This window comes from Pleurodeles waltl, chromosome 3_1 (assembly GCF_031143425.1).
Source record: "Pleurodeles waltl isolate 20211129_DDA chromosome 3_1, aPleWal1.hap1.20221129, whole genome shotgun sequence".
NCBI classification, from domain to species: Eukaryota; Metazoa; Chordata; class Amphibia; order Caudata; family Salamandridae; genus Pleurodeles; species Pleurodeles waltl.
Genome location: NC_090440.1, coordinates 1307649873 through 1307666975, shown reverse-complemented (window position 1 = coordinate 1307666975; position 17103 = coordinate 1307649873). Strand labels below are relative to the sequence as shown.

At 45.0% G+C, this 17103-nt stretch overlaps 1 long non-coding RNA gene across 1 annotated transcript in view; it reads left to right on the top strand.

Moving 5' to 3' along the window:
• Positions 1 to 1649: 1649 nt before the first annotated feature.
• The window catches only part of LOC138285111 (uncharacterized), a 75607-nt gene continuing 60153 nt past the window's right edge, over positions 1650 to 17103 (top strand). Inside the window, exon 1 of the long non-coding RNA XR_011201522.1 lies at positions 1650 to 4282. This is a non-coding gene — a long non-coding RNA (uncharacterized lncRNA). The remainder of the gene's footprint in view (positions 4283 to 17103) is intronic.

Genomic DNA, 17103 nt, shown 5'->3' with positions numbered 1-17103 from the left:
ATCCTGTCAGCACTGTGAATGTTCGTGGACCTCCTTGCTTTGGTGAAACCAGATCTAGGATGTGCTATAAATCGCACCACAGGCATGCAGAGTTTTTGCTTCAATAATTTGACTGCTCATGTGTCATTGATATTTTTATTGACTTTATAAAAGTTGTCAAGAGTGGTGTAATGTCTGTGGTAATAAGAAGTGCATGGCGAGGGTACGAGTTATTGTTACCTTAGGGCGCAAGTTTAGAAAATAGCGCCTGCAACTTTCTTCACAGGTTGCGGCCCGCCAATCAGAGCACTTCACTTGGCGCAAGGATTCTCGAACTACCGCATAGGTGTCAGGAAGGCTCTGCATCCCTATAGATACAATTTGGGTTTCAATTAGTAACTAGAAAACTACTGAACAGAGAAGTATAACTTTGTTTGGCCTGGCACAAATAAATAAAAATGAACGAGGTGGTAATAGGATATTACAACTAAGACAACTTGAGATTAAATACATTATCCAACTTCTCACTAAGATTCTGTACGGGTTGGATATGGATGAGGAGCTATTTGTACATTTATAAAGGGGATGAACTGTAAAAATATATTTTTGATTATATATTTGAATAATGGGTGAACAATTTAGACAATTGCATTGAATAGTTTTTACAGCTTTGAAGTCATTGTTATTATTAATATTAGGTTGTGTTCTATATTTGCAATGGCACTTATTGCATTATCTACAAAATGCATTATTGTTGGAAACTTAGCAATATTACTGCAAGACGTGCAAAGGTACAAAGTACAGAGACTTCCTTTTTTGTATAAAAAATATAAAATTAAGTATCAAAAGGTATAAGGCACTTAGCCAATATGGAAAAGAAATCATTAATAATGGCATTTAAAAATAATGCATTGTTATATTGCAAATGGATTTCACACAATTTCTTTTTTCTCCCCTCCCCCCTCTTCCATGACCATCCAAAATAATTGATGTCTATGGTTCTTATAATTTTATAAATATAATTCTAAAACTGACAATCCACAAAACAATTGAAAATGCAGAGATAATTTGTCCATCTGAGAGAATTGAGTATTGCTTATGTTGCCCATTGTTATTTTTTTTTTCATTGAGTGTTTTTTTATATGTGTGGTTATGCTTGCATAGACTACCATACCCAGAATGCATTAGTATGGGGAGGATTACATTTTACTATTTAAGGGCAAGAGTAATAGGACTCACTAACCGTGTGCAAGACTCAAGTGGAGTTGAAACACGTTGGTGGTTGCTGTTTGTTTGAACAATAAACGCCATAAATGATTCTGTGGAGTGCGGTGAATAATTATTTTATATATATATATATATGTGTGTGTGTGTGCCGGGCCGACCATCTACCACAGGGACATCGTCGGATCCGGACCGGTTGAACCGGATGTAGAAGCCACAGCAACCAATTAGGGAACGAACCCGGAAACCCACTACGTCCTCACCCATGGAGTTCATGGATTCTCCCGGCACTGACAGCACCAACGGGCGGAACCAGCAGAGGAGACGACGCCGAAACCAGGAAGACAAAGACAGCAGCAGCCCAACACCGCTTACGACACCCTGTGGGAGGAGCAGGAGGCGGCGAGACGAACAGACCGGCCACGCTCTGGTAAGAGCATGGCCTGATCAGGTACGGTCCTTTAACAGGACGGGGAGCAGAATATCGGGAACGGTGGGAGGAGGGTGTCTGGTCGTTTTGTTTTGAAGGTTTCTGTTTCCTTTTTTTTGGTTTAAAAAAGAACAGAGTGAGCATCCTAGGTTCACCGTATAAACATTTCCTTTAGTTTAATCTTGTTGAGGATTTTGTTTGTTTGGATACACACATTTTCTCACGGGCACCACGGGGGAAAACAAATACAGAGTAGACTACTTGTTTTGGTCAGATAGAAAATGACCAAAGAGAGAGAGAGAGGGCACAGGAGAGAGTCAAAAAGGGGCATAGAGAGAAAAAGAAAAGAGAAAAGAGACAGCAAAGGAAGAAAAAACGGAAAGGAAAATAACATAGAGAGAAAGACTTCACAATGGGACCCCAGTGTGCTGAATGGGGCACATAGCGAGACATTGCCCTCTCAAAAGAGAGCAGGAGGAACCAATGGAAATAGGAATGACTAGGGGACAGGTCCTATGGTAGGACAAACGATGGCAAGATATACAACCACTATGTTGGTGAATAAAGAAAAGAGGCTCATACTCATTGATTCTGGTTGTAGTCAAAGTGTTATTAACCAAGCATATGTCGACCAGACCAATGGGACCCAAATACCCAAGTATTGATCACTTGTGACATGGCGACAGGAAAACCTACCCCATCGTTGCCATAGATATTAATTGGAGGGGACAAGAAGAGTGCCTCTCAGTAGGTGTAGTTCATAATTTAGGGGAGGATCTTATTGCAGGGACTGACTATGAAGCATTCACCGAACTGTTAGATGCACTAAATCAGAAAAACTTGGTGGAGGGAAGCTCCCTTTGTATCATCCAACATGGAAGAAAACAGCACAAAAAGGAGACTCACTAAATCTCAAAAGCGACTGTATTTTTTAAATATTTTCTCTGCTGATGATGGGATCTACCCGGAAACACGTGTCCAGAGATGACTTTATTATTAAAGGCCGGAAAAAATGAAAATGCTTCAAGGATTCACCGTGAGTTGCTGGCTTTGTTTGAAACCCCTTAATGTAACCAGTTGGGAGCGCGCTTTCATTGAGGACATTTTCATTTTTGCTGTTTATAACCGGCTTGTCCAGCCGGGAAAGCGCCCACTGCACATCGGAGCAGGTCGTTGTGACTAGATTGATGGTCACATTTGAACAACATGGTTGGGATATTTTTAGCAAATCCGACAATTTTACTGTGAACTTCCCTACATAGGTTATGCACTTTGTTTTTCATTTTTTCGTGTTTGGCTCTAGCAACCCACTTGGGGAATACGATTTTGCAGGACTACTATAACCAGTGTACACTTGCCATTTCAGAGGCCCACAGGGGCAGGACTGGTATTTTAATGGATTCATCAGGTGCCTGCAATTAATCAAACTAGCTGAAGAGCCTTGCACTCGGTGTTTTTAAAGAGATGTCTGGATTACATCCAGCACTGGCTTCACCCACGAGGGTGGAATACTTTTTATATTTTCTCTGCTGATGATGGGATCTACCCGGAAACACGTGTCCTGAGATGACTTTATCATTAAAGGCCGGAAAAAATGAAAATGCTTCAAGGATTCACCGTGAGTTGCTGGCTTTGTTTGAAACCCCTTAATGTAACCAGTTGGGAGCACGCTTTCATTGAGGACATTTTCGTTTTTGCTGTTTATAACCGGCTTGTCCAGCCGGGAAAGTGCCCACTGCACATCGGAGCAGGTTGTTGTGACTAGATTGATGGTCACATTTGAACAACATGGTTGGGATATTTTTAGCAAATCCGACAATTTTACTGTAAACTTGCCTACATAGGTTATGTACTTTGTTTTTCATTTTTTTGTGTTTGGCTCTAGCAGCCCACTTGGGGAATACGATTTTGCAGGACTACTGTAACCAGTGTACACTTGCCATTTCAGAGGACCACAGGGGCAGGACTGGTATTTTAATGGATTCATCAGGTGCCTGCAATTAATCAAACTAGCTGAAGAGCCTCGCACTTGGTGTTTTAAAAGAGATGTCTGGATTATATCCAGCACTGGCTTCACCCACAAGGGTGGAATACTTTTTATATTTTCTCTGCTGATGATGGGACCTACCCGGAAACACGTGTCCAGAGATGACTTTATTATTAAAGGCCGGAAAAAATGAAAATGCTTCAAGGATTCACCGTGAGTTGCTGGCTTTGTTTGAAACCCCTTAATGTAACCAGTTGGGAGCGCACTTTCATTGAGGACATTTTCGTTTTTTATATATATATATATATATATATATATATATATATATGTGTGTGTGTGTGTGTGCCGGGCCGACCATCTACCACAGGGACATCGTCGGATCCGGACCGGTTGAACTGGATGTAGAAGCCACAGCAACCAATTAGGGAACGAACCCGGAAGGAGGAGGGTTTTTTAAACCCACTACGTCCTCACCCATGGAGTTCATGGATTCTCCCGGCACTGACAGCACCAACGGGCAGAACCAGCAGAGGAGACGACGCCGGAACCAGGAAGACAAAGACAGCAGCAGCCCAACACCCCTTACGACACCCTGTGGGAGGAGCAGGAGGCGGCGAGACGAACAGACCGGCCACGCTCTGGTAAGAGCATGGCCTGATCAGGTACGGTCCTTTAACAGGACGGGGAGCAGAATATCGGGAACGGTGGGAGGAGGGTGTCTGGTCGTTTTGTTTTGAAGGTTTCTGTTTCCTTTTTTTTGGTTTAAAAAAGGACAGATTGAGCACCCTAGGTTCACCGTATAAACATTTCCTTTAGTTTGATCTTGTTGAGGGTTTTGTTTGCTTGGATATACACATTTTCTCACGGGCACCACGGGGGCAAAACAAATACAGAGTAGACTACTTGTTTTGGTCAGATAGAAAATGACCAAAGAGAAAGAGAGAGGGCACAGGAGAGAATCAAAAAGGAGCAGAGAGAGAAAAAGAAAAGAGAAAAGAGACAGCAAAGGAAGAAAAAACGGAAAGGAAAATAACATAGAGAGAGAAAGACTTCTCAATGGGACCCCAATGTGCTGAATGGGGCACATAGCGAGACACTGCCCTCTCAAAAGAGAGCAGGAGGAACCAATGGAAATAGAAATGACTAGGGGACAGGTCCTATGGTAGGACAAACTATGGCAAGATATACAACCACTATGTTGGTGAATAAAGAAAAGAGGCTCATACTCATTGATTCTGGTTGTAGTCAAAGTGTAATTAACCAAGCATATGTCGACCAGACCAATGGTACCCAAATACCCAAGTATTGATCACTTGTGACATGGCGACAGGAAAACCTACCCCATCGTTGCCATAGATATTAATTGGAGGGGACAAGAAGAGTGCCTCTCAGTAGGTGTAGTTCATAATTTAGGGGAGGATCTTATTGCAGGGACTGACTATGAAGCATTCCCCGAACTGTTAGATGCACTAAATCAGAAAAACTTGGTGGAGGGAAGCTCCCTTTGTATCATCCAACATGGAAGAAAACAGCACAAAAAGGAGACTAACTAAATCTCAAAAGCGACTGTATCAGAATGACCCTACTAGAACAGGGACACCTTCGCAGGAGCTTCCGAATTCCACAATGTCCAGTGCCAGACGGTTCCGGCAGTCACAAAGAGAAGACCCAACCTTGAAGAATGCTTGGCAGATAGCCTTATCATCCAATACCCATTCGGAAGGTCCGACTTTCCAGTTCACTAATGATTTATTGTATAGAGTCTGTCCCAGCTCCAATAACCGGGACCCTCAGTTGGTGATTCCTCAGGACTATCAGGTTTAAGTGCTCCACTTAGCTAATGGAGATAGTGGTGAAGGACATTTAGGATGGGAAAAACAGAGGAGTCTATAACAAAAAGGTTCTATTGGCTGGGGGTATACAGCGATATTCAGAAGCATTGTCAGGCCTGCCCCAACTGCCAATTGATAAACCCCTCCACCAATCCCAAAGTTTCCCTCCATCCCCTTCCCATAATAAAAGTTCCCTTCACAAGGGTTGGCATGGATTTGGTTGGTCCCTTAATACCATCCATAAAGGGACATCAATACTTTTTAGTCTTAGTAGATTACACTACCCGGTATCCAGGGGCCATTCCATTAGCCAGCATGACCACAAAGACTATAGCACAAGCTATGATAGAGTTTTTTTCTAGAGTGGGGTTCCCCAGAGAGATTCGTATGGACCAAGGGACTCCTTTTATATCCCGATTGATGTCCGAAGTGTGTCAGGTGCTAGGAGTGCAACAGATCAGGACATCAGTCTATCGTCCCCAAACTGATGGTCATGTTGAGCGCTATAATAAAACTATAAAGACCCTCTTGCGCAAAATCATTAATGACTCCGGGAAGAACTGGGATTTTTTTTTAGCCCTAGTTCTATTTGCCCTCCTAACCCATGTACAGTCATCCACGGGACACAGCCCCTTTGAGCTTCTCTTTGGAAGGCAACCCCGTACCTTATTAGACATGTTAGCAGAACAATGGGAAGAGACTGAGAAAGAAATCAAAGATGTTGTAACCTACACTAAGGGCCTAAATGAAAATTTACACACTGTGTGGGAAGAAGCTCATAAGTGTTTGAAAGAATCCCAAGAAAAACAGAAAGCCTACTATGATACTCACAGCAGACACCTAACATTAGCAGTAGGTCAAAAAGTGTTAGTGCTGTTACCCACAACAGAGAACAAACTACTCGCCCATTGGCAAAGGCCCTATACTGTCCTTGAACAAGTTACTCCAGTAACCTACAAAATTGAAATACCTACCGTGTCAGGTAGAGAGCAAATATATCACATCAACCTCTTAAAATTATGGCATAATACAGATGAACTGTGATCTGTATATTTCCACCGGGACTGAGGGCAACATACCTCTATATCCCACAGAGTCTAGAGAAAATAAAGAGACACTTATGCCCCAGCTTATTGTTTTTCTCTCTCCCAGACAGCGCTCCCAGTTACACGATATAGTTAGTGCTAACCTCAATGTTTTTTCAAAAACCCCAGGAAGAACCCACTTAATACAACATCATATCCGAACAATAGGAGACAGAGAATCCGGACAAAGGCAGTACCGGATACCGGAGGCAAGATGGCAAGTGGTAGAACAGGAAGTGAAAGAAATGTTACAGGCAGGGATTATTGAACCTTCTTCTAGTTCTTGGTGCTCCCCCATAGTTTTAGTCCTAAAACCAGACGTGACTATCAGTTTTTGTATTGACTTTAGACAAGTTAATGCACTCTCCCACTTTGACACATATCCAATGCCTAGAATTGATGATTTACTTGAGCGGTTGGGGAAAGCCAAATATATGACCACATTAGACTTAACTAAAGGTTATTGGCAGATTCCTCTGAAAGAGGAAGACAAAGAAAAAACAGCATTTGCCACCCCCTCGGGACCCTACCAGTTTACAGTCCTTCCATTTGGTTTGCATGGTGCACCTGCTACCTTTCAACGACTGACCAATATGGTGCTGCGTCCCTTTCAGGATTATGCGGCTGCTTACTTAGATGACATTGTTATCTATAGTATGACCTAGGATGAACATACCTCCCATGTAACCAGTGTATTACACACCCTTAGAGAAGCAGGCCTCACTGCAAACCCCAAAAAATGTAAGATAGGACACAATAATATTAATTACCTAGGGTATGTGATAGGACATGGAATGGTGAAACCCCAGATGGAAAAAGTACACGCCAATACGCAAATTCCTTTACCCTGATGGAAAAAAGATGTCAGGGCCTTTTTAGGGATGGTAGGATATTACAGATGATTCATCCTTCATTTTTCAGAGATCGCAGCTCCCCTCACTGCCCTACTGGGAAAGAACAAGCCCAATCAGATCACCCATCTCACAGATAGTGAAAAGAAAAGATTTGAGCAACTGAAACATCTCCTGATAACCGAGCCTGTACTGCGTTGCCCTGATTTTCATAAACCCTTTCAGGTTCAAACAGATTCCTCCAATCAAGGGATAGGAGCAGTTCTGTCACAAAGGGATGAGAATGGACTCTATCATCCCATAGTATACCTGAGTAGGAAACTCTTACCCCGTGAGAAACAGTATCCCACCCTTGAGAAGAGATGCCTCACGATCAAATGGGCTATTGAATCGTTGAGATGTTACTTAACAGGCCGTCCCTTTACATTACTCACCGATCACGCTCCCTTAACCTTATTGGCACACCATAAGGATACCAACGCATGTGTACTCCAATGGTTTTTATCCCGCCAATCTTTCTCCTTCCAGGTGCAACATTCGCCAGGCTCCCTGCTATCCAATGCAGATTACCTTTCTAGATATCCATCTAGCAAGTGGCTCCAACAGCCACTATCCAGGGGGAGTGAATGTGCCGGGCCGACCATTGGAGACATAGCCCAGCAGTACCCCTGGGCATCGTCGGATCCGGACCCGGTGATCTGGATGTAGAGGCCACAACAACCGATGAGGGAACAAACCCGGAAGGAGGAAGGGCTTTTAAACTCACTATGTCCTCACCGAGGGAGTCCACGGATTCTCCCAGCACTGACAGAACCGACGGGATGAACCAGCAGAGGAGCGGAGCAGAGGAGACTACGCTGGAACCAGGAAGATGAAGACAACAGCAGCTCAACACCCCTTATGACCACCTGTGGGACTAGCAGGAGGCGGTGAGACGAACAGACCGGCCACGCTCTGGAAAGAGCGTGGCCTAGTCAGGTACGGTACTTTAATAGGACCGGGAGCAGAAAATCGGGAACGGTTGGAAGGAGGATGTCTGGTCGTTTTGTTTTGAAGGGTTCTGTTTCCTTTTTTTTTGGTTTAAAAAAGAACAGAGTGAGCACCCTAGGTTCACCGTATAAATGTTTCCCTTAGTTTAATCTCGTTTAGGGTTTTGTTTGTTTGGATACACACATTTTCTCACGGGCACCACGGGGGAAACAAATACCGAGTAGACTACTTGGTTTGGTCAGATAGAAAATGACAAAAGAGAGAGAGAGAGAGGGCACAGGAGAGAACCAAAAAGGGGCATAGAGACAGAAAAAAAGAGAAAAGAGACAGCAAAGGAAGACAAACCAGAAAGGAAAATAACACAGAAAGGGAAAGAGAAAAGCCAACCAGAAAAGGAAAAGAAGATTCAAAAGAGGGGGAGAGTCAGATAGACCAGAAAAAGAAAGGGAGAGAAAGAGGAAAATATATCAGTAGTAATACTTACCGGCCAACCAACATTCTTGTATTCTTCTTTCCTTCCATGCACCTCCTGAGTCACCATCTGGGAGAAGAAGAATAAAGAGGGTGAAGACTGCATAAGAATACATAGAAGAACAGAAAAGAAAGAGGAAGACCAAGAGCAAGGAAAAAAAGGAATTGTAGAACTGTTACTTCCTTATGTAAAATTAATAAACCACATATATTACAATATCGCCTGTGAGCCTCCATTACTCTGACTCCGTTACAATATATATTTATATATATGGTATAGTTAGGACCTAGTTTCTATAGAAAAAGCTTTGACTTGCCTACATCTTTGGCACCGTTTGACAAATATTCACAGAGCTTTCCAAAAAGAGTGCCCTCTGGGGTCATATTGTTCACGGAAAGTTACAGGATGATCCGTCAAGCGGGACCGAGAAAACAGCTGTTGAAAAAAAGTGAATTTCCCATGCTAATTCCTATAGACTCTTTAGAAACGCCGGCAGACCGAACCGCAAAATTACACCAAATTTGGCAAAATGTAACTTTTGGTCTGCAGCTTACCCTTTTCTATTTGATGTAAATCAGTTCAATAGTTTTTTAGATAGTAAAGGGAAAATAAATTTGTATATCTAGTGTCGTGATCCAGGGAGATGTCCTGCTGACTTGGCTTCGGCAGAGTACCAAAAAAAGTTTAAAAAAAAGAAAAGGAGTCAGGGTATGTTTATCCTACTCCCTTGGTCCGGAAGCCTCCCTGGGACCTCGCAGTGCTAAACAGCATTTTTAAGAAAAAAATAACAGAGACATCAATGTCTAGATTCATGGATTTCTCTATGATTTAAAAAACAAAACAAAATGCTGTTTCCTGTGTTACTCAGCATTTCGGCCCCGTGTGGGCCAGGACCTGGGGGCATTGCGTGCTCCTAAAAGGAGGGGGAGCACGTGGGCCCCCTACTATTGGCTTTTAGTAGCCCTGGGACCACCACCTCCCCAGGGCTATGATTCAAAAAAATGCAAGGGAGTGGTGTGCGGCCACCCTGGGCTTCGAGAACCGCCACCTCCCCATGGCAATCATGGAAGAAGGTGGGAGGTGCTGCATGGGCACCCCCTAATGCCCCGGGTACCTCCGCCTTCCCGGGACAATCAATGAAGAATTTGGGGCAGTCAGCACAGGCCCTCCGTGCCACAGGGAATGCCACATCCCCGGCGCTATCAATTAATAATGCAGTGGTGCCCCGGGGACCGCCGCCTCCCCGGGGCAGTCTACGGAAAATGCAAGAGCACTGCGCGGGCACCCCTGCGACCCAAGGACCATCACTTCCCGGGGACAATCAATGAAGAATGCAGGGGCTGCCGCACTGCCCCCCAACCTGCCACCTCCCAGGGCAATCAAGGAAGAATGCGGGGAGTACTGCACGAGACCCCCAGACTCCGGGGACTCCCACCTCCCTTGGGCAATCAAGGAAAAATGCAGGGAGTGCCACGCAAGCCCCCTGCACCCCGCAGATTGTCACCTCCCTGAGGCAATTAGGAGAAAATGCAGGAGGTGCTGCGTGGGCCCTCCAGCACCCCACGGCCTGCCACATCCCCAGGGCAATCAATGAAAAATTAGAGGGGTCCTGTGCAGGCATCCTTGTGCGCTGGGGAGAGCCACCTCCCCGGGGAAATCAATGAAAAATGCATGTGGGTACTGCGCGGGTCCTCCCATACCCCAGGGACTACCACATCCCCAGGGCAATCAACGAAGAATGCGGGGGTGCCGCGCAGGCCATCCATGCTTCAGGGACCACCACCTCCCTGAGGAACAGTGGGAGCCCAGGCCCTTCAATTCGGCCCCCTCTGCACCAGCCTCAGCTGTGAAGAAGAGCATTGGGGCCCCAGAAACAGCATATCAAAGGTCCCCCGCCCTCACCCGCGGTGCCCTGGAAGGGGCTTGGAGTACAGGCTGGACTGTCCTATGGGTGCAACCACTGGATATCACCCTAGACACAGCGTCCAACCTGGCTTACAGTTGAACGCCTGGAGACTCACTGGTGTGCGGTGTTGCACAGGCCCTGTATGCCCCTGGAGTCAGATCTGCAGAGCAGGTCCCCAGTGGCCTCATTATAAAAGCTCCCCCCCAAAAACAAGGGTGACAACAATCCCAAGAAGAACTCCAAGACTTAGTGATGGAGGGGATGCCAGACATGGCTTGAGGCCATGGACAAGGCGGATTGCGTTTGAGATGTATTAGCCAAATATGGGGAAACCAAGGTTGGATAAAGTCACGTCATCTGCAGAGACATGCCCTTCGCCATGCCTGGGGGAACCTCCAGCTGAACCCACTCCTAAGTGGCTGGAGGCCACTCTACCCCCACACACAGAACAGTTCAGCAATATCCTAGGGGTGATTTCAGAGATAAAAGGTACACTTGAACTCAAAATCGATGGAGTGGCAGCAGTCAAGGGCTTCCTTTGAATGGACCACAGAAAGCTAGCAGGCAGAGTGGCGGAGATGATGGTGGCATGGATGGACCTGGCCATCGAGAACATAAAGGTATGACTAAAGGAGCTTACAAAGGAAGTGACCCTACAGGAGTGAGTGGAGGACGCAGAAGAATACTCTTGTTGTAATAACATCTGGATCATAGGTCTTTCTGAGCAAGTTGGAGGACACAGTCTGGAGCTGTTCCTGGAAAGCTAGATCACAGAACACATCCACGACTGCAACTCTCCTGCCTTTTTCACAGTGAAAAGAGCACACCGGGTCCCCGGTTGCCCCAACCCCAGCACCCGGGCCCCACCCAGGCCTATGGCTGCACAACTCCTGAGTTACAGAGACAGGGACTGCATTCTTCAGGTCGCCGATCACATGGCCCACGGACAATAGAAAATCACAAGGTGAATTTGTTCCGAGTCTACATGATCCTAGTCCAAAAAGAAGAGCAATTCTTTCCTCCAAATTAAGGCTAAGCTCTGCCAATTAAGACTCTGCTATATGCTTCTCTATTCCATAGGTTTGTGTGGAGAGGGGCAATACCTCCTCCTAATTTTTCGCAGCCCCAGAAGAGGTGTGGCAGTGGCTAGAACAGGATGAACACCATGGACAGAAGTGGATGACTGGCACGCTGTCGAACCAAAATAAAGTAGGAGGACAGCAAGGCACAGGAGCAAGCTGACTAAGAAACCCACAAAACATCAGGTGGAAATGGAGAGGGCACAGCTGGTAGCCTAGATGACCACCTACCAGGAGGCACATGAGACAGGGTCGTTAAGTAGCCCGGAGAATTCTAGAGATGACCAGGACCTACTGGAAAGCAATGCAGAACTACTCCTCTGAGAGGGGCCAGTGGTAACACCTATGACAGTGGGAACAGTGTGTTCAGATGCCATCTGTGGGCCGGCAGAGTGCTGGATTCCACCATACCAGGGGTGCAGGGACATGGGACTGCTGTCTGACATACCATGGTATGGGCCCACTTTAAGACTACAACTCATCCTGAGCGACTAACTAGGCCCGCATAAAGGGAACTTCATGCTTCGTGCTTTAGACCCACAGTTGCATACTGTTTGTTTCTGGGAGTATTATTGGGAATGGGGGACAGACATTTCCTAGGTTGGGGTGTAAGCACTGTTTGGCTTATGTGCAAGAAACATGGGGTGGAGGGTGGTGGTGGAAAGATAACAGAGATAGTTTCTCAGTCAGTGAGAGGACACAGGCAGTGCGGGGCAGGCACTTGGCAGATGGACTGAGGGTGGAGACCAAGAAAATTGTCCTGGAGCTGGAAGGTGAAATCATGCAGGGATCATGGCTCAGCAAGGGGTTGGGTGTCTCAGAACACTCACATGAAAAATAAAATGGCCTGGGGAAAAATATTAAGCAGGGAGTCGTGGAACAATACATTAAGCGAGCAGCATCTGACTTTGTCATCCTGCAGTAGACCCACTTGCTGGGGACAAAATGTAAATTCCTGGGCCGGGGCTAGTATGCGTCCCTCGGGCATACAAATTCTCCTGGGAATCCAGGGGAGTAGGCATTCCTGCAGAGAGACCCCCCTTCCACCAGGGTCTGAATGGACAAGAATGGAATCATCCTTCGGGTACAGGGACCCAGAGGCACAAAAAAATACACCCGAATTAATATATAAGCCCCTACCTGCCTGCAAGGAGACATACTGGAGAAAATTGGTCCTATAGTTTTGGAAGCAGGTGTTATGCTGCCGATAGTGGGTGGAGACTTAATTGACATTGTGGCACAAGACATAGACAGGACGAGGGTGCTGACCGACGGAGACCCAAAGTGCACCCCTCTTGTCCATTTGCTAGGACTGACAGACATGTGGAGACTCCGTCATCCTGAGGCATGAGCATATTCATATTTTTCAAGAGCCAGAAGGACATTCTCTAGACTAGAACACCCTGCCACATGAGAGGCGGAATAACTTGCTCTGGTATCTCGGACTACCCAACACTGCTGGTTATCCTGGATGAAGGGAAACAGGGTAGAAGGCGACAGTGAAGATTCAATGCCTAGGAACTCTGAGACCCTAATACTGGCAAATAGTTATGACTGGACTTGGTGGTGTATTTTGGGGAGAATAAGGACTCAGTGGACTCCCCCATCGTAGTCTGGGAGGCGTATATAAGGCAGTCTTGTGAGACAAAATACAAACGTTGATGGCACACAAAAGATGTGTCAATACAGATAAAGTGGTCACCCTTGAGCACCGCATCCTAGAATTGGAGAAAAAAGCAATTGCACTGCCCAAGGCTAGTGTCCTTCAGCAACTAACCACCACTAGGAGGAATATCGAAACAACGCAGAAGATGGGGCCCAAAATCACTACCAGGCTATCAAGAGGAAACTATATGACATAGGGGCAAGGCAGGGCACTTACTTCTTTGGCTGAGTCAGAGGGAGAAAGAGGCGCGCTGGGTGGGAGATGTTGTTACCCCAACAGGGGAGACACTAACTGACAACAGAGACACAGCACAGGACTTCACCCAATACTACTGTGTTCTCCACACAGCATGGCTGCACACAGATGTCCAGGAGATATGTGATTGCTAGAATCTCTGCACCTCCCAATGCTATGCAAGAAGACAGGGAGATGCAAAATGGTGATCTAATGCTTGAGGAACTTACGGAGGCATTCACAGCAATGCAAAGTGGAAAGATACCAGGGCCCAGTGGATTACCAGTGGAGCTGTTCAAGAGAAAGGTGGGATTGTTAGGTCCCCGCGGGCAGGAAAACCTCCACTTACAGCAAGTGAGAGCTGTTTGACTGCTCTCACTTGCTGCAAGCGGAGTGCTTGCTCTGACTTGGTGGAAACTGTCAAAGTTCCTGCTAAGTCACAGCAAACAGCTATGTCCCGGGGGTTGGGCAGTCCCTAGGGCCATTAACGGCTCCTTGAGTGGGACCTTATGGCCCGCTCCAACATGTAAATAGCCCCAGGGAGGTGTGGTCCCTAGGCCGGGAATGTGTGACGGACCCCCTTCATTCTTTAAATTCAGCCCCAGGGAGGTGGCAGTCCCTGGGGCAGAAGGGGGCCACACAGCCCCCCTATAATTTAAGTACATTTCCCGGGGGAGGTTGCAGTTCCTGGGGCTGTGAGGGGGAGACGAGTGTCCCCTGCATATTTATCTCTGATCCCCCGAGGAGGGGTCTGAGGGGCTAATACATGCCCATAGGAGTGGGAGCCCGGGTGCCCCTCCCCTTTTTAAAGGCCCCAATGCCCCTGGGACCTAGGCCACTGAGGGGCAAAATAAAAAAGAAGGGCAGGAGACCACCATTTATTTTAAAAAATGTAGAGAAAATTTGCAGATGTGAATCCATGGATTTCCCTGACATTTAAAAGAAAATGCTTTTTAGCCTTGGCAGTGTCCCTGGAACCCTTAGACCAAGGCTGGGGTAGTGTGTCCCTACCCTGGCCCCTTTCCATTTTCTTTTCACTTTTTTTGTGGGACTTAGTTGAAGCCAAGTCCCAAGATGGCTGGCAACACTCCCTCGTTGAAGTGCCGGCAGCCAACCAGATATCAGCATAGGGACAGTTGCATCTGCAGAGGAACACCATCGCTAGATATCTCTATCTTTTAAACTCTAATATCTCCAAAAATACTGAAGGAATTTTGATCACATCACAAAAACACGCTTTCTGGGCAAACAGCTAGCTTTCTGCCAGACTTGGTGTAATTTCGTTCAGTGGTGTGGGAGAAAGTGTTTTTGGACCCAGATGAACTGACGAAAGTATAAGTTTTGAAAATTTTGTGAAGATTCATCAACTGGCGCCAGAGTTATTGGTAAAACAAAAAATGCTCCATCTATGGAAAAAATGGGCCTGACTATATATAGAACCAAGACAGAGTATATTCATTGCCAAAAAACTTTTGGGACATCCATGGAGGAGATTATACAAGTTTAAGCTTCTGGGTTATGAAACACATTAAAATGAATCCAGAAAAGGTGATAGGATTATAGAACTGAGAAGGCTTGAATCCAAAATGATTTCATCTGTGGGAACGGAACAGCCATGGAGATACAATTCAGATGCAGAATTACATGGGCATCTGTAAATGGGATACAATCCAACCAGTCCCCTTTCACCTGATGTTCTCACTGTCCTCCCCCTTTACAAAGTCCTGAAACACGAACAGTATCCTCCTCCATAGACAGCCCAACAGGAAATGATAATATAAATTAAACACACAGAACTTGAACAGTATAGATGTTAAAAAAGTGATTTTATTATCAAGTCCTTATGGTTATAACTGAAGAGCCCAAAGAGAAATTAGGGTGACACTGGTTGGTTTAAGCTGGTATCAGTGTCATTAACTCAGCCTTATGACAGTTGCACTTGGCACTTTCATGTATGGTATTATTCATGAAGGAATCATTCCAACCAATTAATGAATTTTAACACTGTATTTTTAACTGTAGGTCAGTACAATAAATAAATTATTAATAAGTGCAGGTCATGGTTAAGGCCTGTTCAGATACATCTTGATTGCTGAGACACTGCAAGACACAACATCTGTCACTGTAGTTTTCAGTGTTTGAAGTATTTCAGATATTCTAAGAGTCTTATTGACATTTGCATATGAGACTCGACATGGGAAGGACACGGTTGTGATATTTTAGGAATATATAGAGACATAAAAAAGTATGAGATACAGCACTGGTTACTTTAGCTACAGGCATTTTACTAGCCATGGGATTTGATTAAGCCACTGGTATTGCATTTAATTGATAAAGAAGAAGCTTGAACACAATTTATAATACTGTTAAGACACCACAATGCACAACGTATGCCATTCCAGTGGCTTTTCAGGAAATATAAGGAGGCCGATCTGGCACACAGCGCCTTAGTGGACGTCTGTTGGTAACACACAATATATATATATATATATATATACATATATATATATCTATATGTATATATATATATATATATATATATATATATATATATATATATGACACATGTGCGAAAGGTATCAACAGGATGTGTTGGTTTCCAAAGTATAGATTTAAATTACATTATTGTAACTTTTTAAGAGGAAGTCAAATAGCACCAGGAACTCCAAATGCCCTGTTAGGACAATCTTGTAATGCATATGAACATGACGTGTATGCCACAATTTAGATATTCCAGTTATCCAGTTCGTAATTATTGAAAGGGATTATGCACAGCACCAGGCACTTTATGTTTTTGCATTTAATGATGGTTGTGTCTTCGATCACCACAGCACTAGGAAGCATAAAGAAGATAATACTCAAAACATGATTGATCAGTGTTGAGAGCAATAGTGTTTCATATTAAGTGGGATGTTGAGATGATGTCTACAAATGATATAATCAGAGACTGTATACAATAATAACGATTTTCCCTCTCAGGATGGCACCCACAATACTGTTTGCACAGTACTATGCACTTTATTTATGTGTATCCAATTGATAAGTATGCCTGTGATCGTGAGGCTTCAGCAAAAGGAAACACGAAGAAGATGATAATCAAAAATACGATTGACGAGTTGATGTTTGGGAACAATTATGTTTCATATCAAGTGCAATGTTAAGCTGATGCCCACAAATGAAATAATAAGAGACTATAGACATGACTACGGCTCTCCTTTCCAAGATGGCACCCACAGTACTGTGGTGAAATACAAGAAAACATTACTAGATCTGAGAAGGAGTAAACTGTACTGATGGACTAGTAATCTATATGGGGAACAGGTTTGTTGTGAGGAATTTGGTCCAGTGGAAAACCTTTGCCGAAACGT